This window comes from Chiloscyllium punctatum, chromosome 24, assembly GCF_047496795.1.
Source record: "Chiloscyllium punctatum isolate Juve2018m chromosome 24, sChiPun1.3, whole genome shotgun sequence".
NCBI lineage: Eukaryota > Metazoa > Chordata > Chondrichthyes > Orectolobiformes > Hemiscylliidae > Chiloscyllium > Chiloscyllium punctatum.
In genome coordinates this window covers 43,604,079-43,624,775 of record NC_092762.1, presented here as the reverse complement: position 1 = coordinate 43,624,775, position 20,697 = coordinate 43,604,079, and the positions used below count along the sequence as shown (strand labels likewise).

The window sequence follows — 20,697 nt, the reverse complement described above, 5'->3', positions numbered from 1 at the left end:
GGACGAAATCCACGCAGACACGGGGAGAATGTGCAAACTCCACACAGGGAGTCGCCCGAGGCTCGAATGCGCCAAGGGTTCGTGGCGATGGGAGGCAGCAGTGAAATCCTGATTATATTTGCAGGTGCTGAAGCTTCGATTTATGGAGACTGCTCTCATCGATGGTCTGCTTTTTTTTTTCAAATCAACTCAGACACGTCCAACGGAACCTTCATGCACATCTTCCTTGGTTTGGAGCTGATGGTGATGTGGCCGTGCGTGTGGGAGTGTCGGTGTCTGCGGCTTTGTGGTGGGGTGGATTGTTTCGAGCAGAGAGTGGATGCTGGGGGTAGGGACGGCGCGTGGTGTTGGAGGGTTGATGATGAGGCCGTCTCATGAGCACCGTTCTTACTTTGGCGGTGCTGTGTTGTAGGCTTGCTGATGGCTTTGACGGTGCCAGAGGTGTGTGTTGAGGAGGGTTGCTACAGTAGAGAGAGGACGGTGCGGCAATGGAGTGGGGGGATGATGAAGAGAGACGGCGGCTTGGAATCGGCCCTGCACAGCCGGGGCTGCCAGTCTTTCCGACTGAATCGCGTGGATTGTGTCAGAATGGCTGCGCGAGAGTGTGAAGCGCGAACGTGTTTTCCAGCTCAGGCAGGGAAAGCCGTAGCCGGGCAGGCGGCCTGCCACGAGCCCGGGTAGCTCAGTCGGTAGAGCATCAGACTTTTAATCTGAGGGTCCAGGGTTCAAGTCCCTGCTCGGGCGGGTCGCTTTTAAATCGCTCTGCCACGGGACAACAGCGAAGGCGCAGGGCAGTGCTAACAAATCAGACTCAATGGCCCTTACATTGTGGCGGTGGAAGCAAGCACAGGGCAGTTTTGCCTGCATTTCCGAACTGTCGCAGTTGCTGCCGTAATCGCGGAACGCGTGGCTTCTGTTTGAATTGATCTCTTTAAGGTCCTCCAAATGCGCGAAATCAGAAATTAGCATAGAATCCCTCGACTGTGGAAACAGGCTACCGACTCTCCCAAGAGTATCCCCCACACACCTAAACCCCCACCTCGTGACTCCGAACCTGCACATGCCTGAAAACAAGGGGCAATTTAGCATGGCCAAAACACCTGCGCTGCACTCCTTTGGACTGTGGGAGGAAACCGGATCCGTCGGACGAAATCCACGCAGACACGGGGAGAATGTGCAAACTCCACACAGGGAGTCGCCCGAGGCTCTAATGCGCCAAGGGTTCGTGGCGCTGGGAGGCAGCAGTGAAATCCTGATTATATTTGCAGGTGCTGAAGCTTCGATTTATGGAGACTGCTCTCATCGATGGTCTGCTTTTTTTTTTCAAATCAACTCAGACACGTCCAACGGAACCTTCATGCACATCTTCCTTGGTTTGGAGCTGATGGTGATGTGGCCGTGCGTGTGGGAGTGTCGGTGTCTGCGGCTTTGTGGTGGGGTGGATTGTTTCGAGCAGAGAGTGGATGCTGGGGGTAGGGACGGCGCGTGGTGTTGGAGGGTTGATGATGAGGCCGTCTCATGAGCACCGTTCTTACTTTGGCGGTGCTGTGTTGTAGGCTTGCTGATGGCTTTGACGGTGCCAGAGGTGTGTGTTGAGGAGGGTTGCTACAGTAGAGAGAGGACGGTGCGGCAATGGAGTGGGGGGATGATGAAGAGAGACGGCGGCTTGGAATCGGCCCTGCACAGCCGGGGCTGCCAGTCTTTCCGACTGAATCGCGTGGATTGTGTCAGAATGGCTGCGCGAGAGTGTGAAGCGCGAACGTGTTTTCCAGCTCAGGCAGGGAAAGCCGTAGCCGGGCAGGCGGCCTGCCACGAGCCCGGGTAGCTCAGTCGGTAGAGCATCAGACTTTTAATCTGAGGGTCCAGGGTTCAAGTCCCTGCTCGGGCGGGTCGCTTTTAAATCGCTCTGCCACGGGACAACAGCGAAGGCGCAGGGCAGTGCTAACAAATCAGACTCAATGGCCCTTACATTGTGGCGGTGGAAGCAAGCACAGGGCAGTTTTGCCTGCATTTCCGAACTGTCGCAGTTGCTGCCGTAATCGCGGAACGCGTGGCTTCTGTTTGAATTGATCTCTTTAAGGTCCTCCAAATGCGCGAAATCAGAAATTAGCATAGAATCCCTCGACTGTGGAAACAGGCTACCGACTCTCCCAAGAGTATCCCCCACACACCTAAACCCCCACCTCGTGACTCCGAACCTGCACATGCCTGAAAACAAGGGGCAATTTAGCATGGCCAAAACACCTGCGCTGCACTCCTTTGGACTGTGGGAGGAAACCGGATCCGTCGGACGAAATCCACGCAGACACGGGGAGAATGTGCAAACTCCACACAGGGAGTCGCCCGAGGCTCGAATGCGCCAAGGGTTCGTGGCGCTGGGAGGCAGCAGTGAAATCCTGATTATATTTGCAGGTGCTGAAGCTTCGATTTATGGAGACTGCTCTCATCGATGGTCTGCTTTTTTTTTTCAAATCAACTCAGACACGTCCAACGGAACCTTCATGCACATCTTCCTTGGTTTGGAGCTGATGGTGATGTGGCCGTGCGTGAGGGAGTGTCGGTGTCTGCGGCTTTGTGGTAGGGTGGATTGTTTCGAGCAGAGAGTGGATGCTGGGGGTAGGGACGGCGCGTGGTGTTGGAGGGTTGATGATGAGGCCGTCTCATGAGCACCGTTCTTACTTTGGCGGTGCTGTGTTGTAGGCTTGCTGATGGCTTTGACGGTGCCAGAGGTGTGTGTTGAGGAGGGTTGCTACAGTAGAGAGAGGACGGTGCGGCAATGGAGTGGGGGGATGATGAAGAGAGACGGCGGCTTGGAATCGGCCCTGCACAGCCGGGGCTGCCAGTCTTTCCGACTGAATCGCGTGGATTGTGTCAGAATGGCTGCGCGAGAGTGTGAAGCGCGAACGTGTTTTCCAGCTCAGGCAGGGAAAGCCGTAGCCGGGCAGGCGGTCTGCCACCAGCCCGGGTAGCTCAGTCGGTAGAGCATCAGACTTTTAATCTGAGGGTCCAGGGTTCAAGTCCCTGCGCGGGCGGGTCGCTTTTAAATCGCTCTGCCACGGGACAACAGCGAAGGCGCAGGGCAGTGCTAACAAATCAGACTCAATGGCCCTTACATTGTGGCGGTGGAAGCAAGCACAGGGCAGTTTTGCCTGCATTTCCGAACTGTCGCAGTTGCTGCCGTAATCGCGGAACGCGTGGCTTCTGTTTGAATTGATCTCTTTAAGGTCCTCCAAATGCGCGAAATCAGAAATTAGCATAGAATCCCTCGACTGTGGAAACAGGCTACCGACTCTCCCAAGAGTATCCCCCACACACCTAAACCCCCACCTCGTGACTCCGAACCTGCACATGCCTGAAAACAAGGGGCAATTTAGCATGGCCAAAACACCTGCGCTGCACTCCTTTGGACTGTGGGAGGAAACCGGATCCGTCGGACGAAATCCACGCAGACACGGGGAGAATGTGCAAACTCCACCCACACAGGGAGTCGCCCGAGGCTCGAATGCGCCAAGGGTTCGTGGCGCTGGGAGGCAGCAGTGAAATCCTGATTATATTTGCAGGTGCTGAAGCTTCGATTTATGGAGACTGCTCTCATCGATCGTCTGCTTTTGTTTTCAAATCAACTCAGACACGTCCAACGGAACCTTCATGCACATCTTCCTTGGTTTGGAGCTGATGGTGATGTGGCCGTGCGTGTGGGAGTGTCGGTGTCTGCGGCTTTGTGGTGGGGTGGATTGTTTCGAGCAGAGAGTGGATGCTGGGGGTAGGGACGGCGCGTGGTGTTGGAGGGTTGATGATGAGGCCGTCTCATGAGCACCGTTCTTACTTTGGCGGTGCTGTGTTGTAGGCTTGCTGATGGCTTTGACGGTGCCAGAGGTGTGTGTTGAGGAGGGTTGCTACAGTAGAGAGAGAACGGTGCGGCAATGGAGTGGGGGGATGATGAAGAGAGACGGCGGCTTGGAATCGGCCCTGCACAGCCGGGGCTGCCAGTCTTTCCGACTGAATCGCGTGGATTGTGTCAGAATGGCTGCGCGAGAGTGTGAAGCGCGAACGTGTTTTCCAGCTCAGGCAGGGAAAGCCGTAGCCGGGCAGGCGGCCTGCTATGAGCCCGGGTAGCTCAGTCGGTAGAGCATCAGACTTTTAATCTGAGGGTCCAGGGTTCAAGTCCCTGCTCGGGCGGGTCGCTTTTAAATCGCTCTGCCACGGGACAACAGCGAAGGCGCAGGGCAGTGCTAACAAATCAGACTCAATGGCCCTTACATTGTGGCGGTGGAAGCAAGCACAGGGCAGTTTTGCCTGCATTTCCGAACTGTCGCAGTTGCTGCCGTAATCGCGGAACGCGTGGCTTCTGTTTGAATTGATCTCTTTAAGGTCCTCCAAATGCGCGAAATCAGAAATTAGCATAGAATCCCTCGACTGTGGAAACAGGCTACCGACTCTCCCAAGAGTATCCCCCACACACCTAAACCCCCACCTCGTGACTCCGAACCTGCACATGCCTGAAAACAAGGGGCAATTTAGCATGGCCAAAACACCTGCGCTGCACTCCTTTGGACTGTGGGAGGAAACCGGATCCGTCGGACGAAATCCACGCAGACACGGGGAGAATGTGCAAACTCCACACAGGGAGTCGCCCGAGGCTCGAATGCGCCAAGGGTTCGTGGCGATGGGAGGCAGCAGTGAAATCCTGATTATATTTGCAGGTGCTGAAGCTTCGATTTATGGAGACTGCTCTCATCGATCGTCTGCTTTTTTTTTTCAAATCAACTCAGACACGTCCAACGGAACCTTCATGCACATCTTCCTTGGTTTGGAGCTGATGGTGATGTGGCCGTGCGTGTGGGAGTGTCGGTGTCTGCGGCTTTGTGGTGGGGTGGATTGTTTCGAGCAGAGAGTGGATGCTGGGGGTAGGGACGGCGCGTGGTGTTGGAGGGTTGATGATGAGGCCGTCTCATGAGCACCGTTCTTACTTTGGCGGTGCTGTGTTGTAGGCTTGCTGATGGCTTTGACGGTGCCAGAGGTGTGTGTTGAGGAGGGTTGCTACAGTAGAGAGAGGACGGTGCGGCAATGGAGTGGGGGGATGATGAAGAGAGACGGCGGCTTGGAATCGGCCCTGCACAGCCGGGGCTGCCAGTCTTTCCGACTGAATCGCGTGGATTGTGTCAGAATGGCTGCGCGAGAGTGTGAAGCGCGAACGTGTTTTCCAGCTCAGGCAGGGAAAGCCGTAGCCGGGCAGGCGGCCTGCCACGAGCCCGGGTAGCTCAGTCGGTAGAGCATCAGACTTTTAATCTGAGGGTCCAGGGTTCAAGTCCCTGCTCGGGCGGGTCGCTTTTAAATCGCTCTGCCACGGGACAACAGCGAAGGCGCAGGGCAGTGCTAACAAATCAGACTCAATGGCCCTTACATTGTGGCGGTGGAAGCAAGCACAGGGCAGTTTTGCCTGCATTTCCGAACTGTCGCAGTTGCTGCCGTAATTGCGGAACGCGTGGCTTCTGTTTGAATTGATCTCTTTAAGGTCCTCCAAATGCGCGAAATCAGAAATTAGCATAGAATCCCTCGACTGTGGAAACAGGCTACCGACTCTCCCAAGAGTATCCCCCACACACCTAAACCCCCACCTCGTGACTCCGAACCTGCACATGCCTGAAAACAAGGGGCAATTTAGCATGGCCAAAACACCTGCGCTGCACTCCTTTGGACTGTGGGAGGAAACCGGATCCGTCGGACGAAATCCACGCAGACACGGGGAGAATGTGCAAACTCCACACAGGGAGTCGCCCGAGGCTCGAATGCGCCAAGGGTTCGTGGCGCTGGGAGGCAGCAGTGAAATCCTGATTATATTTGCAGGTGCTGAAGCTTCGATTTATGGAGACTGCTCTCATCGATGGTCTGCTTTTTTTTTTCAAATCAACTCAGACACGTCCAACGGAACCTTCATGCACATCTTCCTTGGTTTGGAGCTGATGGTGATGTGGCCGTGCGTGAGGGAGTGTCGGTGTCTGCGGCTTTGTGGTAGGGTGGATTGTTTCGAGCAGAGAGTGGATGCTGGGGGTAGGGACGGCGCGTGGTGTTGGAGGGTTGATGATGAGGCCGTCTCATGAGCACCGTTCTTACTTTGGCGGTGCTGTGTTGTAGGCTTGCTGATGGCTTTGACGGTGCCAGAGGTGTGTGTTGAGGAGGGTTGCTACAGTAGAGAGAGGACGGTGCGGCAATGGAGTGGGGGGATGATGAAGAGAGACGGCGGCTTGGAATCGGCCCTGCACAGCCGGGGCTGCCAGTCTTTCCGACTGAATCGCGTGGATTGTGTCAGAATGGCTGCGCGAGAGTGTGAAGCGCGAACGTGTTTTCCAGCTCAGGCAGGGAAAGCCGTAGCCGGGCAGGCGGCCTGCCACGAGCCCGGGTAGCTCAGTCGGTAGAGCATCAGACTTTTAATCTGAGGGTCCAGGGTTCAAGTCCCTGCTCGGGCGGGTCGCTTTTAAATCGCTCTGCCACGGGACAACAGCGAAGGCGCAGGGCAGTGCTAACAAATCAGACTCAATGGCCCTTACATTGTGGCGGTGGAAGCAAGCACAGGGCAGTTTTGCCTGCATTTCCGAACTGTCGCAGTTGCTGCCGTAATCGCGGAACGCGTGGCTTCTGTTTGAATTGATCTCTTTAAGGTCCTCCAAATGCGCGAAATCAGAAATTAGCATAGAATCCCTCGACTGTGGAAACAGGCTACCGACTCTCCCAAGAGTATCCCCCACACACCTAAACCCCCACCTCGTGACTCCGAACCTGCACATGCCTGAAAACAAGGGGCAATTTAGCATGGCCAAAACACCTGCGCTGCACTCCTTTGGACTGTGGGAGGAAACCGGATCCGTCGGACGAAATCCACGCAGACACGGGGAGAATGTGCAAACTCCACACAGGGAGTCGCCCGAGGCTCGAATGCGCCAAGGGTTCGTGGCGCTGGGAGGCAGCAGTGAAATCCTGATTATATTTGCAGGTGCTGAAGCTTCGATTTATGGAGACTGCTCTCATCGATCGTCTGCTTTTGTTTTCAAATCAACTCAGACACGTCCAACGGAACCTTCATGCACATCTTCCTTGGTTTGGAGCTGATGGTGATGTGGCCGTGCGTGTGGGAGTGTCGGTGTCTGCGGCTTTGTGGTGGGGTGGATTGTTTCGAGCAGAGAGTGGATGCTGGGGGTAGGGACGGCGCGTGGTGTTGGAGGGTTGATGATGAGGCCGTCTCATGAGCACCGTTCTTACTTTGGCGGTGCTGTGTTGTAGGCTTGCTGATGGCTTTGACGGTGCCAGAGGTGTGTGTTGAGGAGGGTTGCTACAGTAGAGAGAGAACGGTGCGGCAATGGAGTGGGGGGATGATGAAGAGAGACGGCGGCTTGGAATCGGCCCTGCACAGCCGGGGCTGCCAGTCTTTCCGACTGAATCGCGTGGATTGTGTCAGAATGGCTGCGCGAGAGTGTGAAGCGCGAACGTGTTTTCCAGCTCAGGCAGGGAAAGCCGTAGCCGGGCAGGCGGCCTGCCACGAGCCCGGGTAGCTCAGTCGGTAGAGCATCAGACTTTTAATCTGAGGGTCCAGGGTTCAAGTCCCTGCTCGGGCGGGTCGCTTTTAAATCGCTCTGCCACGGGACAACAGCGAAGGCGCAGGGCAGTGCTAACAAATCAGACTCAATGGCCCTTACATTGTGGCGGTGGAAGCAAGCACAGGGCAGTTTTGCCTGCATTTCCGAACTGTCGCAGTTGCTGCCGTAATCGCGGAACGCGTGGCTTCTGTTTGAATTGATCTCTTTAAGGTCCTCCAAATGCGCGAAATCAGAAATTAGCATAGAATCCCTCGACTGTGGAAACAGGCTACCGACTCTCCCAAGAGTATCCCCCACACACCTAAACCCCCACCTCGTGACTCCGAACCTGCACATGCCTGAAAACAAGGGGCAATTTAGCATGGCCAAAACACCTGCGCTGCACTCCTTTGGACTGTGGGAGGAAACCGGATCCGTCGGACGAAATCCACGCAGACACGGGGAGAATGTGCAAACTCCACACAGGGAGTCGCCCGAGGCTCGAATGCGCCAAGGGTTCGTGGCGCTGGGAGGCAGCAGTGAAATCCTGATTATATTTGCAGGTGCTGAAGCTTCGATTTATGGAGACTGCTCTCATCGATGGTCTGCTTTTTTTTTTCAAATCAACTCAGACACGTCCAACGGAACCTTCATGCACATCTTCCTTGGTTTGGAGCTGATGGTGATGTGGCCGTGCGTGAGGGAGTGTCGGTGTCTGCGGCTTTGTGGTAGGGTGGATTGTTTCGAGCAGAGAGTGGATGCTGGGGGTAGGGACGGCGCGTGGTGTTGGAGGGTTGATGATGAGGCCGTCTCATGAGCACCGTTCTTACTTTGGCGGTGCTGTGTTGTAGGCTTGCTGATGGCTTTGACGGTGCCAGAGGTGTGTGTTGAGGAGGGTTGCTACAGTAGAGAGAGGACGGTGCGGCAATGGAGTGGGGGGATGATGAAGAGAGACGGCGGCTTGGAATCGGCCCTGCACAGCCGGGGCTGCCAGTCTTTCCGACTGAATCGCGTGGATTGTGTCAGAATGGCTGCGCGAGAGTGTGAAGCGCGAACGTGTTTTCCAGCTCAGGCAGGGAAAGCCGTAGCCGGGCAGGCGGCCTGCCACGAGCCCGGGTAGCTCAGTCGGTAGAGCATCAGACTTTTAATCTGAGGGTCCAGGGTTCAAGTCCCTGCGCGGGCGGGTCGCTTTTAAATCGCTCTGCCACGGGACAACAGCGAAGGCGCAGGGCAGTGCTAACAAATCAGACTCAATGGCCCTTACATTGTGGCGGTGGAAGCAAGCACAGGGCAGTTTTGCCTGCATTTCCGAACTGTCGCAGTTGCTGCCGTAATCGCGGAACGCGTGGCTTCTGTTTGAATTGATCTCTTTAAGGTCCTCCAAATGCGCGAAATCAGAAATTAGCATAGAATCCCTCGACTGTGGAAACAGGCTACCGACTCTCCCAAGAGTATCCCCCACACACCTAAACCCCCACCTCGTGACTCCGAACCTGCACATGCCTGAAAACAAGGGGCAATTTAGCATGGCCAAAACACCTGCGCTGCACTCCTTTGGACTGTGGGAGGAAACCGGATCCGTCGGACGAAATCCACGCAGACACGGGGAGAATGTGCAAACTCCACCCACACAGGGAGTCGCCCGAGGCTCGAATGCGCCAAGGGTTCGTGGCGATGGGAGGCAGCAGTGAAATCCTGATTATATTTGCAGGTGCTGAAGCTTCGATTTATGGAGACTGCTCTCATCGATCGTCTGCTTTTGTTTTCAAATCAACTCAGACACGTCCAACGGAACCTTCATGCACATCTTCCTTGGTTTGGAGCTGATGGTGATGTGGCCGTGCGTGTGGGAGTGTCGGTGTCTGCGGCTTTGTGGTGGGGTGGATTGTTTCGAGCAGAGAGTGGATGCTGGGGGTAGGGACGGCGCGTGGTGTTGGAGGGTTGATGATGAGGCTGTCTCATGAGCACCGTTCTTACTTTGGCGGTGCTGTGTTGTAGGCTTGCTGATGGCTTTGACGGTGCCAGAGGTGTGTGTTGAGGAGGGTTGCTACAGTAGAGAGAGGACGGTGCGGCAATGGAGTGGGGGGATGATGAAGAGAGACGGCGGCTTGGAATCGGCCCTGCACAGCCGGGGCTGCCAGTCTTTCCGACTGAATCGCGTGGATTGTGTCAGAATGGCTGCGCGAGAGTGTGAAGCGCGAACGTGTTTTCCAGCTCAGGCAGGGAAAGCCGTAGCCGGGCAGGCGGCCTGCCACGAGCCCGGGTAGCTCAGTCGGTAGAGCATCAGACTTTTAATCTGAGGGTCCAGGGTTCAAGTCCCTGCTCGGGCGGGTCGCTTTTAAATCGCTCTGCCACGGGACAACAGCGAAGGCGCAGGGCAGTGCTAACAAATCAGACTCAATGGCCCTTACATTGTGGCGGTGGAAGCAAGCACAGGGCAGTTTTGCCTGCATTTCCGAACTGTCGCAGTTGCTGCCGTAATCGCGGAACGCGTGGCTTCTGTTTGAATTGATCTCTTTAAGGTCCTCCAAATGCGCGAAATCAGAAATTAGCATAGAATCCCTCGACTGTGGAAACAGGCTACCGACTCTCCCAAGAGTATCCCCCACACACCTAAACCCCCACCTCGTGACTCCGAACCTGCACATGCCTGAAAACAAGGGGCAATTTAGCATGGCCAAAACACCTGCGCTGCACTCCTTTGGACTGTGGGAGGAAACCGGATCCGTCGGACGAAATCCACGCAGACACGGGGAGAATGTGCAAACTCCACACAGGGAGTCGCCCGAGGCTCGAATGCGCCAAGGGTTCGTGGCGATGGGAGGCAGCAGTGAAATCCTGATTATATTTGCAGGTGCTGAAGCTTCGATTTATGGAGACTGCTCTCATCGTTGGTCTGCTTTTGTTTTCAAATCAACTCAGACACGTCCAACGGAACCTTCATGCACATCTTCCTTGGTTTGGAGCTGATGGTGATGTGGCCGTGCGTGTGGGAGTGTCGGTGTCTGCGCCTTTGTGGTGGGGTGGATTGTTTCGAGCAGAGAGTGGATGCTGGGGGTAGGGACGGCGCGTGGTGTTGGAGGGTTGATGATGAGGCCGTCTCATGAGCACCGTTCTTACTTTGGCGGTGCTGTGTTGTAGGCTTGCTGATGGCTTTCACGGTGCCAGAGGTGTGTGTTGAGGAGGGTTGCTACAGTAGAGAGAGGACGGTGCGGCAATGGAGTGGGGGGATGATGAAGAGAGACGGCGGCTTGGAATCGGCCCTGCACAGCCGGGGCTGCCAGTCTTTCCGACTGAATCGCGTGGATTGTGTCAGAATGGCTGCGCGAGAGTGTGAAGCGCGAACGTGTTTTCCAGCTCAGGCAGGGAAAGCCGTAGCCGGGCAGGCGGCCTGCCACGAGCCCGGGTAGCTCAGTCGGTAGAGCATCAGACTTTTAATCTGAGGGTCCAGGGTTCAAGTCCCTGCTCGGGCGGGTCGCTTTTAAATCGCTCTGCCACGGGACAACAGCGAAGGCGCAGGGCAGTGCTAACAAATCAGACTCAATGGCCCTTACATTGTGGCGGTGGAAGCAAGCACAGGGCAGTTTTGCCTGCATTTCCGAACTGTCGCAGTTGCTGCCGTAATCGCGGAACGCGTGGCTTCTGTTTGAATTGATCTCTTTAAGGTCCTCCAAATGCGCGAAATCAGAAATTAGCATAGAATCCCTCGACTGTGGAAACAGGCTACCGACTCTCCCAAGAGTATCCCCCACACACCTAAACCCCCACCTCGTGACTCCGAACCTGCACATGCCTGAAAACAAGGGGCAATTTAGCATGGCCAAAACACCTGCGCTGCACTCCTTTGGACTGTGGGAGGAAACCGGATCCGTCGGACGAAATCCACGCAGACACGGGGAGAATGTGCAAACTCCACACAGGGAGTCGCCCGAGGCTCGAATGCGCCAAGGGTTCGTGGCGATGGGAGGCAGCAGTGAAATCCTGATTATATTTGCAGGTGCTGAAGCTTCGATTTATGGAGACTGCTCTCATCGATCGTCTGCTTTTGTTTTCAAATCAACTCAGACACGTCCAACGGAACCTTCATGCACATCTTCCTTGGTTTGGAGCTGATGGTGATGTGGCCGTGCGTGTGGGAGTGTCGGTGTCTGCGGCTTTGTGGTGGGGTGGATTGTTTCGAGCAGAGAGTGGATGCTGGGGGTAGGGACGGCGCGTGGTGTTGGAGGGTTGATGATGAGGCCGTCTCATGAGCACCGTTCTTACTTTGGCGGTGCTGTGTTGTAGGCTTGCTGATGGCTTTGACGGTGCCAGAGGTGTGTGTTGAGGAGGGTTGCTACAGTAGAGAGAGGACGGTGCGGCAATGGAGTGGGGGGATGATGAAGAGAGACGGCGGCTTGGAATCGGCCCTGCACAGCCGGGGCTGCCAGTCTTTCCGACTGAATCGCGTGGATTGTGTCAGAATGGCTGCGCGAGAGTGTGAAGCGCGAACGTGTTTTCCAGCTCAGGCAGGGAAAGCCGTAGCCGGGCAGGCGGCCTGCCACGAGCCCGGGTAGCTCAGTCGGTAGAGCATCAGACTTTTAATCTGAGGGTCCAGGGTTCAAGTCCCTGCTCGGGCGGGTCGCTTTTAAATCGCTCTGCCACGGGACAACAGCGAAGGCGCAGGGCAGTGCTAACAAATCAGACTCAATGGCCCTTACATTGTGGCGGTGGAAGCAAGCACAGGGCAGTTTTGCCTGCATTTCCGAACTGTCGCAGTTGCTGCCGTAATCGCGGAACGCGTGGCTTCTGTTTGAATTGATCTCTTTAAGGTCCTCCAAATGCGCGAAATCAGAAATTAGCATAGAATCCCTCGACTGTGGAAACAGGCTACCGACTCTCCCAAGAGTATCCCCCACACACCTAAACCCCCACCTCGTGACTCCGAACCTGCACATGCCTGAAAACAAGGGGCAATTTAGCATGGCCAAAACACCTGCGCTGCACTCCTTTGGACTGTGGGAGGAAACCGGATCCGTCGGACGAAATCCACGCAGACACGGGGAGAATGTGCAAACTCCACACAGGGAGTCGCCCGAGGCTCGAATGCGCCAAGGGTTCGTGGCGATGGGAGGCAGCAGTGAAATCCTGATTATATTTGCAGGTGCTGAAGCTTCGATTTATGGAGACTGCTCTCATCGATGGTCTGCTTTTTTTTTTCAAATCAACTCAGACACGTCCAACGGAACCTTCATGCACATCTTCCTTGGTTTGGAGCTGATGGTGATGTGGCCGTGCGTGTGGGAGTGTCGGTGTCTGCGGCTTTGTGGTGGGGTGGATTGTTTCGAGCAGAGAGTGGATGCTGGGGGTAGGGACGGCGCGTGGTGTTGGAGGGTTGATGATGAGGCCGTCTCATGAGCACCGTTCTTACTTTGGCGGTGCTGTGTTGTAGGCTTGCTGATGGCTTTGACGGTGCCAGAGGTGTGTGTTGAGGAGGGTTGCTACAGTAGAGAGAGGACGGTGCGGCAATGGAGTGGGGGGATGATGAAGAGAGACGGCGGCTTGGAATCGGCCCTGCACAGCCGGGGCTGCCAGTCTTTCCGACTGAATCGCGTGGATTGTGTCAGAATGGCTGCGCGAGAGTGTGAAGCGCGAACGTGTTTTCCAGCTCAGGCAGGGAAAGCCGTAGCCGGGCAGGCGGCCTGCCACGAGCCCGGGTAGCTCAGTCGGTAGAGCATCAGACTTTTAATCTGAGGGTCCAGGGTTCAAGTCCCTGCTCGGGCGGGTCGCTTTTAAATCGCTCTGCCACGGGACAACAGCGAAGGCGCAGGGCAGTGCTAACAAATCAGACTCAATGGCCCTTACATTGTGGCGGTGGAAGCAAGCACAGGGCAGTTTTGCCTGCATTTCCGAACTGTCGCAGTTGCTGCCGTAATCGCGGAACGCGTGGCTTCTGTTTGAATTGATCTCTTTAAGGTCCTCCAAATGCGCGAAATCAGAAATTAGCATAGAATCCCTCGACTGTGGAAACAGGCTACCGACTCTCCCAAGAGTATCCCCCACACACCTAAACCCCCACCTCGTGACTCCGAACCTGCACATGCCTGAAAACAAGGGGCAATTTAGCATGGCCAAAACACCTGCGCTGCACTCCTTTGGACTGTGGGAGGAAACCGGATCCGTCGGACGAAATCCACGCAGACACGGGGAGAATGTGCAAACTCCACACAGGGAGTCGCCCGAGGCTCGAATGCGCCAAGGGTTCGTGGCGATGGGAGGCAGCAGTGAAATCCTGATTATATTTGTAGGTGCTGAAGCTTCGATTTATGGAGACTGCTCTCATCGATGGTCTGCTTTTGTTTTCAAATCAACTCAGACACGTCCAACGGAACCTTCATGCACATCTTCCTTGGTTTGGAGCTGATGGTGATGTGGCCGTGCGTGTGGGAGTGTCGGTGTCTGCGGCTTTGTGGTGGGGTGGATTGTTTCGAGCAGAGAGTGGATGCTGGGGGTAGGGACGGCGCGTGGTGTTGGAGGGTTGATGATGAGGCCGTCTCATGAGCACCGTTCTTACTTTGGCGGTGCTGTGTTGTAGGCTTGCTGATGGCTTTGACGGTGCCAGAGGTGTGTGTTGAGGAGGGTTGCTACAGTAGAGAGAGGACGGTGCGGCAATGGAGTGGGGGGATGATGAAGAGAGACGGCGGCTTGGAATCGGCCCTGCACAGCCGGGGCTGCCAGTCTTTCCGACTGAATCGCGTGGATTGTGTCAGAATGGCTGCGCGAGAGTGTGAAGCGCGAACGTGTTTTCCAGCTCAGGCAGGGAAAGCCGTAGCCGGGCAGGCGGCCTGCCACGAGCCCGGGTAGCTCAGTCGGTAGAGCATCAGACTTTTAATCTGAGGGTCCAGGGTTCAAGTCCCTGCTCGGGCGGGTCGCTTTTAAATCGCTCTGCCACGGGACAACAGCGAAGGCGCAGGGCAGTGCTAACAAATCAGACTCAATGGCCCTTACATTGTGGCGGTGGAAGCAAGCACAGGGCAGTTTTGCCTGCATTTCCGAACTGTCGCAGTTGCTGCCGTAATCGCGGAACGCGTGGCTTCTGTTTGAATTGATCTCTTTAAGGTCCTCCAAATGCGCGAAATCAGAAATTAGCATAGAATCCCTCGACTGTGGAAACAGGCTACCGACTCTCCCAAGAGTATCCCCCACACACCTAAACCCCCACCTCGTGACTCCGAACCTGCACATGCCTGAAAACAAGGGGCAATTTAGCATGGCCAAAACACCTGCGCTGCACTCCTTTGGACTGTGGGAGGAAACCGGATCCGTCGGACGAAATCCACGCAGACACGGGGAGAATGTGCAAACTCCACACAGGGAGTCGCCCGAGGCTCGAATGCGCCAAGGGTTCGTGGCGATGGGAGGCAGCAGTGAAATCCTGATTATATTTGCAGGTGCTGAAGCTTCGATTTATGGAGACTGCTCTCATCGTTGGTCTGCTTTTGTTTTCAAATCAACTCAGACACGTCCAACGGAACCTTCATGCACATCTTCCTTGGTTTGGAGCTGATGGTGATGTGGCCGTGCGTGTGGGAGTGTCGGTGTCTGCGGCTTTGTGGTGGGGTGGATTGTTTCGAGCAGAGAGTGGATGCTGGGGGTAGGGACGGCGCGTGGTGTTGGAGGGTTGATGATGAGGCCGTCTCATGAGCACCGTTCTTACTTTGGCGGTGCTGTGTTGTAGGCTTGCTGATGGCTTTCACGGTGCCAGAGGTGTGTGTTGAGGAGGGTTGCTACAGTAGAGAGAGGACGGTGCGGCAATGGAGTGGGGGGATGATGAAGAGAGACGGCGGCTTGGAATCGGCCCTGCACAGCCGGGGCTGCCAGTCTTTCCGACTGAATCGCGTGGATTGTGTCAGAATGGCTGCGCGAGAGTGTGAAGCGCGAACGTGTTTTCCAGCTCAGGCAGGGAAAGCCGTAGCCGGGCAGGCGGCCTGCCACGAGCCCGGGTAGCTCAGTCGGTAGAGCATCAGACTTTTAATCTGAGGGTCCAGGGTTCAAGTCCCTGCTCGGGCGGGTCGCTTTTAAATCGCTCTGCCACGGGACAACAGCGAAGGCGCAGGGCAGTGCTAACAAATCAGACTCAATGGCCCTTACATTGTGGCGGTGGAAGCAAGCACAGGGCAGTTTTGCCTGCATTTCCGAACTGTCGCAGTTGCTGCCGTAATCGCGGAACGCGTGGCTTCTGTTTGAATTGATCTCTTTAAGGTCCTCCAAATGCGCGAAATCAGAAATTAGCATAGAATCCCTCGACTGTGGAAACAGGCTACCGACTCTCCCAAGAGTATCCCCCACACACCTAAACCCCCACCTCGTGACTCCGAACCTGCACATGCCTGAAAACAAGGGGCAATTTAGCATGGCCAAAACACCTGCGCTGCACTCCTTTGGACTGTGGGAGGAAACCGGATCCGTCGGACGAAATCCACGCAGACACGGGGAGAATGTGCAAACTCCACACAGGGAGTCGCCCGAGGCTCGAATGCGCCAAGGGTTCGTGGCGCTGGGAGGCAGCAGTGAAATCCTGATTATATTTGCAGGTGCTGAAGCTTCGATTTATGGAGACTGCTCTCATCGATCGTCTGCTTTTGTTTTCAAATCAACTCAGACACGTCCAACGGAACCTTCATGCACATCTTCCTTGGTTTGGAGCTGATGGTGATGTGGCCGTGCGTGTGGGAGTGTCGGTGTCTGCGGCTTTGTGGTGGGGTGGATTGTTTCGAGCAGAGAGTGGATGCTGGGGGTAGGGACGGCGCGTGGTGTTGGAGGGTTGATGATGAGGCCGTCTCATGAGCACCGTTCTTACTTTGGCGGTGCTGTGTTGTAGGCTTGCTGATGGCTTTGACGGTGCCAGAGGTGTGTGTTGAGGAGGGTTGCTACAGTAGAGAGAGGACGGTGCGGCAATGGAGTGGGGGGATGATGAAGAGAGACGGCGGCTTGGAATCGGCCCTGCACAGCCGGGGCTGCCAGTCTTTCCGACTGAATCGCGTGGATTGTGTCAGAATGGCTGCGCGAGAGTGTGAAGCGCGAACGTGTTTTCCAGCTCAGGCAGGGAAAGCCGTAGCCGGGCAGGCGGCCTGCCACGAGCCCGGGTAGCTCAGTCGGTAGAGCATCAGACTTTTAATCTGAGGGTCCAGGGTTCAAGTCCCTGCGCGGGCGGGTCGCTTTTAAATCGCTCTGCCACGGGACAACAGCGAAGGCGCAGGGCAGTGCTAACAAATCAGACTCAATGGCCCTTACATTGTGGCGGTGGAAGCAAGCACAGGGCAGTTTTGCCTGCATTTCCGAACTGTCGCAGTTGCTGCCGTAATCGCGGAACGCGTGGCTTCTGTTTGAATTGATCTCTTTAAGGTCCTCCAAATGCGCGAAATCAGAAATTAGCATAGAATCCCTCGACTGTGGAAACAGGCTACCGACTCTCCCAAGAGTATCCCCCACACACCTAAACCCCCACCTCGTGACTCCGAACCTGCACATGCCTGAAAACAAGGGGCAATTTAGCATGGCCAAAACACCTGCGCTGCACTCCTTTGGACTGTGGGAGGAAACCGGATCCGTCGGACGAAATCCACGCAGACACGGGGAGAATGTGCAAACTCCACCCACACAGGGAGTCGCCCGAGGCTCGAATGCGCCAAGGGTTCGTGGCGATGGGAGGCAGCAGTGAAATCCTGATTATATTTGCAGGTGCTGAAGCTTCGATTTATGGAGACTGCTCTCATCGATCGTCTGCTTTTGTTTTCAAATCAACTCAGACACGTCCAACGGAACCTTCATGCACATCTTCCTTGGTTTGGAGCTGATGGTGATGTGGCCGTGCGTGTGGGAGTGTCGGTGTCTGCGGCTTTGTGGTGGGGTGGATTGTTTCGAGCAGAGAGTGGATGCTGGGGGTAGGGACGGCGCGTGGTGTTGGAGGGTTGATGATGAGGCTGTCTCATGAGCACCGTTCTTACTTTGGCGGTGCTGTGTTGTAGGCTTGCTGATGGCTTTGACGGTGCCAGAGGTGTGTGTTGAGGAGGGTTGCTACAGTAGAGAGAGGACGGTGCGGCAATGGAGTGGGGGGATGATGAAGAGAGACGGCGGCTTGGAATCGGCCCTGCACAGCCGGGGCTGCCAGTCTTTCCGACTGAATCGCGTGGATTGTGTCAGAATGGCTGCGCGAGAGTGTGAAGCGCGAACGTGTTTTCCAGCTCAGGCAGGGAAAGCCGTAGCCGGGCAGGCGGCCTGCCACGAGCCCGGGTAGCTCAGTCGGTAGAGCATCAGACTTTTAATCTGAGGGTCCAGGGTTCAAGTCCCTGCTCGGGCGGGTCGCTTTTAAATCGCTCTGCCACGGGACAACAGCGAAGGCGCAGGGCAGTGCTAACAAATCAGACTCAATGGCCCTTACATTGTGGCGGTGGAAGCAAGCACAGGGCAGTTTTGCCTGCATTTCCGAACTGTCGCAGTTGCTGCCGTAATCGCGGAACGCGTGGCTTCTGTTTGAATTGATCTCTTTAAGGTCCTCCAAATGCGCGAAATCAGAAATTAGCATAGAATCCCTCGACTGTGGAAACAGGCTACCGACTCTCCCAAGAGTATCCCCCACACACCTAAACCCCCACCTCGTGACTCCGAACCTGCACATGCCTGAAAACAAGGGGCAATTTAGCATGGCCAAAACACCTGCGCTGCACTCCTTTGGACTGTGGGAGGAAACCGGATCCGTCGGACGAAATCCACGCAGACACGGGGAGAATGTGCAAACTCCACACAGGGAGTCGCCCGAGGCTCGAATGCGCCAAGGGTTCGTGGCGATGGGAGGCAGCAGTGAAATCCTGATTATATTTGCAGGTGCTGAAGCTTCGATTTATGGAGACTGCTCTCATCGTTGGTCTGCTTTTGTTTTCAAATCAACTCAGACACGTCCAACGGAACCTTCATGCACATCTTCCTTGGTTTGGAGCTGATGGTGATGTGGCCGTGCGTGTGGGAGTGTCGGTGTCTGCGCCTTTGTGGTGGGGTGGATTGTTTCGAGCAGAGAGTGGATGCTGGGGGTAGGGACGGCGCGTGGTGTTGGAGGGTTGATGATGAGGCCGTCTCATGAGCACCGTTCTTACTTTGGCGGTGCTGTGTTGTAGGCTTGCTGATGGCTTTCACGGTGCCAGAGGTGTGTGTTGAGGAGGGTTGCTACAGTAGAGAGAGGACGGTGCGGCAATGGAGTGGGGGGATGATGAAGAGAGACGGCGGCTTGGAATCGGCCCTGCACAGCCGGGGCTGCCAGTCTTTCCGACTGAATCGCGTGGATTGTGTCAGAATGGCTGCGCGAGAGTGTGAAGCGCGAACGTGTTTTCCAGCTCAGGCAGGGAAAGCCGTAGCCGGGCAGGCGGCCTGCCACCAGCCCGGGTAGCTCAGTCGGTAGAGCATCAGACTTTTAATCTGAGGGTCCAGGGTTCAAGTCCCTGCTCGGGCGGGTCGCTTTTAAATCGCTCTGCCACGGGACAACAGCGAAGGCGCAGGGCAGTGCTAACAAATCAGACTCAATGGCCCTTACATTGTGGCGGTGGAAGCAAGCACAGGGCAGTTTTGCCTGCATTTCCGAACTGTCGCAGTTGCTGCCGTAATCGCGGAACGCGTGGCTTCTGTTTGAATTGATCTCTTTAAGGTCCTCCAAATGCGCGAAATCAGAAATTAGCATAGAATCCCTCGACTGTGGAAACAGGCTACCGACTCTCCCAAGAGTATCCCCCACACACCTAAACCCCCACCTCGTGACTCCGAACCTGCACATGCCTGAAAACAAGGGGCAATTTAGCATGGCCAAAACACCTGCGCTGCACTCCTTTGGACTGTGGGAGGAAACCGGATCCGTCGGACGAAATCCACGCAGACACGGGGAGAATGTGCAAACTCCACACAGGGAGTCGCCCGAGGCTCGAATGCGCCAAGGGTTCGTGGCGATGGGAGGCAGCAGTGAAATCCTGATTATATTTGCAGGTGCTGAAGCTTCGATTTATGGAGACTGCTCTCATCGATCGTCTGCTTTTGTTTTCAAATCAACTCAGACACGTCCAACGGAACCTTCATGCACATCTTCCTTGGTTTGGAGCTGATGGTGATGTGGCCGTGCGTGTGGGAGTGTCGGTGTCTGCGGCTTTGTGGTGGGGTGGATTGTTTCGAGCAGAGAGTGGATGCTGGGGGTAGGGACGGCGCGTGGTGTTGGAGGGTTGATGATGAGGCCGTCTCATGAGCACCGTTCTTACTTTGGCGGTGCTGTGTTGTAGGCTTGCTGATGGCTTTGACGGTGCCAGAGGTGTGTGTTGAGGAGGGTTGCTACAGTAGAGAGAGGACGGTGCGGCAATGGAGTGGGGGGATGATGAAGAGAGACGGCGGCTTGGAATCGGCCCTGCACAGCCGGGGCTGCCAGTCTTTCCGACTGAATCGCGTGGATTGTGTCAGAATGGCTGCGCGAGAGTGTGAAGCGCGAACGTGTTTTCCAGCTCAGGCAGGGAAAGCCGTAGCCGGGCAGGCGGCCTGCCACGAGCCCGGGTAGCTCAGTCGGTAGAGCATCAGACTTTTAATCTGAGGGTCCAGGGTTCAAGTCCCTGCTCGGGCGGGTCGCTTTTAAATCGCTCTGCCACGGGACAACAGCGAAGGCGCAGGGCAGTGCTAACAAATCAGACTCAATGGCCCTTACATTGTGGCGGTGGAAGCAAGCACAGGGCAGTTTTGCCTGCATTTCCGAACTGTCGCAGTTGCTGCCGTAATCGCGGAACGCGTGGCTTCTGTTTGAATTGATCTCTTTAAGGTCCTCCAAATGCGCGAAATCAGAAATTAGCATAGAATCCCTCGACTGTGGAAACAGGCTACCGACTCTCCCAAGAGTATCCCCCACACACCTAAACCCCCACCTCGTGACTCCGAACCTGCACATGCCTGAAAACAAGGGGCAATTTAGCATGGCCAAAACACCTGCGCTGCACTCCTTTGGACTGTGGGAGGAAACCGGATCCGTCGGACGAAATCCACGCAGACACGGGGAGAATGTGCAAACTCCACACAGGGAGTCGCCCGAGGCTCGAATGCGCCAAGGGTTCGTGGCGCTGGGAGGCAGCAGTGA

General features: G+C 55.7%; 18 non-coding genes across 18 annotated transcripts; all 18 read left to right on the top strand.

The window, feature by feature from the left end:
- Window positions 1–671: 671 nt before the first annotated feature.
- Window positions 672–744, top strand: trnak-uuu (transfer RNA lysine (anticodon UUU)). Its single transcript has one exon. It is a non-coding gene; the product is annotated as a tRNA-Lys (tRNA).
- A 1,071-nt stretch (window positions 745–1,815) lies between these two features.
- On the top strand, window positions 1,816–1,888 carry trnak-uuu (transfer RNA lysine (anticodon UUU)). Its single transcript has one exon. It is a non-coding gene; the product is annotated as a tRNA-Lys (tRNA).
- A 1,071-nt stretch (window positions 1,889–2,959) lies between these two features.
- trnak-uuu (transfer RNA lysine (anticodon UUU)) lies at window positions 2,960–3,032 on the top strand. The gene has a single exon. It is a non-coding gene; the product is annotated as a tRNA-Lys (tRNA).
- A 1,074-nt stretch (window positions 3,033–4,106) lies between these two features.
- Window positions 4,107–4,179, top strand: trnak-uuu (transfer RNA lysine (anticodon UUU)). The gene has a single exon. It is a non-coding gene; the product is annotated as a tRNA-Lys (tRNA).
- Window positions 4,180–5,250: 1,071 nt separating this feature from the next.
- trnak-uuu (transfer RNA lysine (anticodon UUU)) lies at window positions 5,251–5,323 on the top strand. The gene has a single exon. It is a non-coding gene; the product is annotated as a tRNA-Lys (tRNA).
- Window positions 5,324–6,394: 1,071 nt separating this feature from the next.
- trnak-uuu (transfer RNA lysine (anticodon UUU)) lies at window positions 6,395–6,467 on the top strand. Its single transcript has one exon. It is a non-coding gene; the product is annotated as a tRNA-Lys (tRNA).
- Window positions 6,468–7,537: 1,070 nt separating this feature from the next.
- trnak-uuu (transfer RNA lysine (anticodon UUU)) lies at window positions 7,538–7,610 on the top strand. The gene has a single exon. It is a non-coding gene; the product is annotated as a tRNA-Lys (tRNA).
- Window positions 7,611–8,681: 1,071 nt separating this feature from the next.
- trnak-uuu (transfer RNA lysine (anticodon UUU)) lies at window positions 8,682–8,754 on the top strand. Its single transcript has one exon. It is a non-coding gene; the product is annotated as a tRNA-Lys (tRNA).
- Window positions 8,755–9,828: 1,074 nt separating this feature from the next.
- On the top strand, window positions 9,829–9,901 carry trnak-uuu (transfer RNA lysine (anticodon UUU)). The gene has a single exon. It is a non-coding gene; the product is annotated as a tRNA-Lys (tRNA).
- A 1,070-nt stretch (window positions 9,902–10,971) lies between these two features.
- Window positions 10,972–11,044, top strand: trnak-uuu (transfer RNA lysine (anticodon UUU)). Its single transcript has one exon. It is a non-coding gene; the product is annotated as a tRNA-Lys (tRNA).
- A 1,070-nt stretch (window positions 11,045–12,114) lies between these two features.
- trnak-uuu (transfer RNA lysine (anticodon UUU)) lies at window positions 12,115–12,187 on the top strand. Its single transcript has one exon. It is a non-coding gene; the product is annotated as a tRNA-Lys (tRNA).
- A 1,071-nt stretch (window positions 12,188–13,258) lies between these two features.
- trnak-uuu (transfer RNA lysine (anticodon UUU)) lies at window positions 13,259–13,331 on the top strand. Its single transcript has one exon. It is a non-coding gene; the product is annotated as a tRNA-Lys (tRNA).
- Window positions 13,332–14,401: 1,070 nt separating this feature from the next.
- trnak-uuu (transfer RNA lysine (anticodon UUU)) lies at window positions 14,402–14,474 on the top strand. The gene has a single exon. It is a non-coding gene; the product is annotated as a tRNA-Lys (tRNA).
- A 1,070-nt stretch (window positions 14,475–15,544) lies between these two features.
- Window positions 15,545–15,617, top strand: trnak-uuu (transfer RNA lysine (anticodon UUU)). The gene has a single exon. It is a non-coding gene; the product is annotated as a tRNA-Lys (tRNA).
- A 1,070-nt stretch (window positions 15,618–16,687) lies between these two features.
- Window positions 16,688–16,760, top strand: trnak-uuu (transfer RNA lysine (anticodon UUU)). The gene has a single exon. It is a non-coding gene; the product is annotated as a tRNA-Lys (tRNA).
- A 1,074-nt stretch (window positions 16,761–17,834) lies between these two features.
- Window positions 17,835–17,907, top strand: trnak-uuu (transfer RNA lysine (anticodon UUU)). Its single transcript has one exon. It is a non-coding gene; the product is annotated as a tRNA-Lys (tRNA).
- A 1,070-nt stretch (window positions 17,908–18,977) lies between these two features.
- On the top strand, window positions 18,978–19,050 carry trnak-uuu (transfer RNA lysine (anticodon UUU)). Its single transcript has one exon. It is a non-coding gene; the product is annotated as a tRNA-Lys (tRNA).
- A 1,070-nt stretch (window positions 19,051–20,120) lies between these two features.
- trnak-uuu (transfer RNA lysine (anticodon UUU)) lies at window positions 20,121–20,193 on the top strand. Its single transcript has one exon. It is a non-coding gene; the product is annotated as a tRNA-Lys (tRNA).
- Window positions 20,194–20,697: the final 504 nt, after the last annotated feature.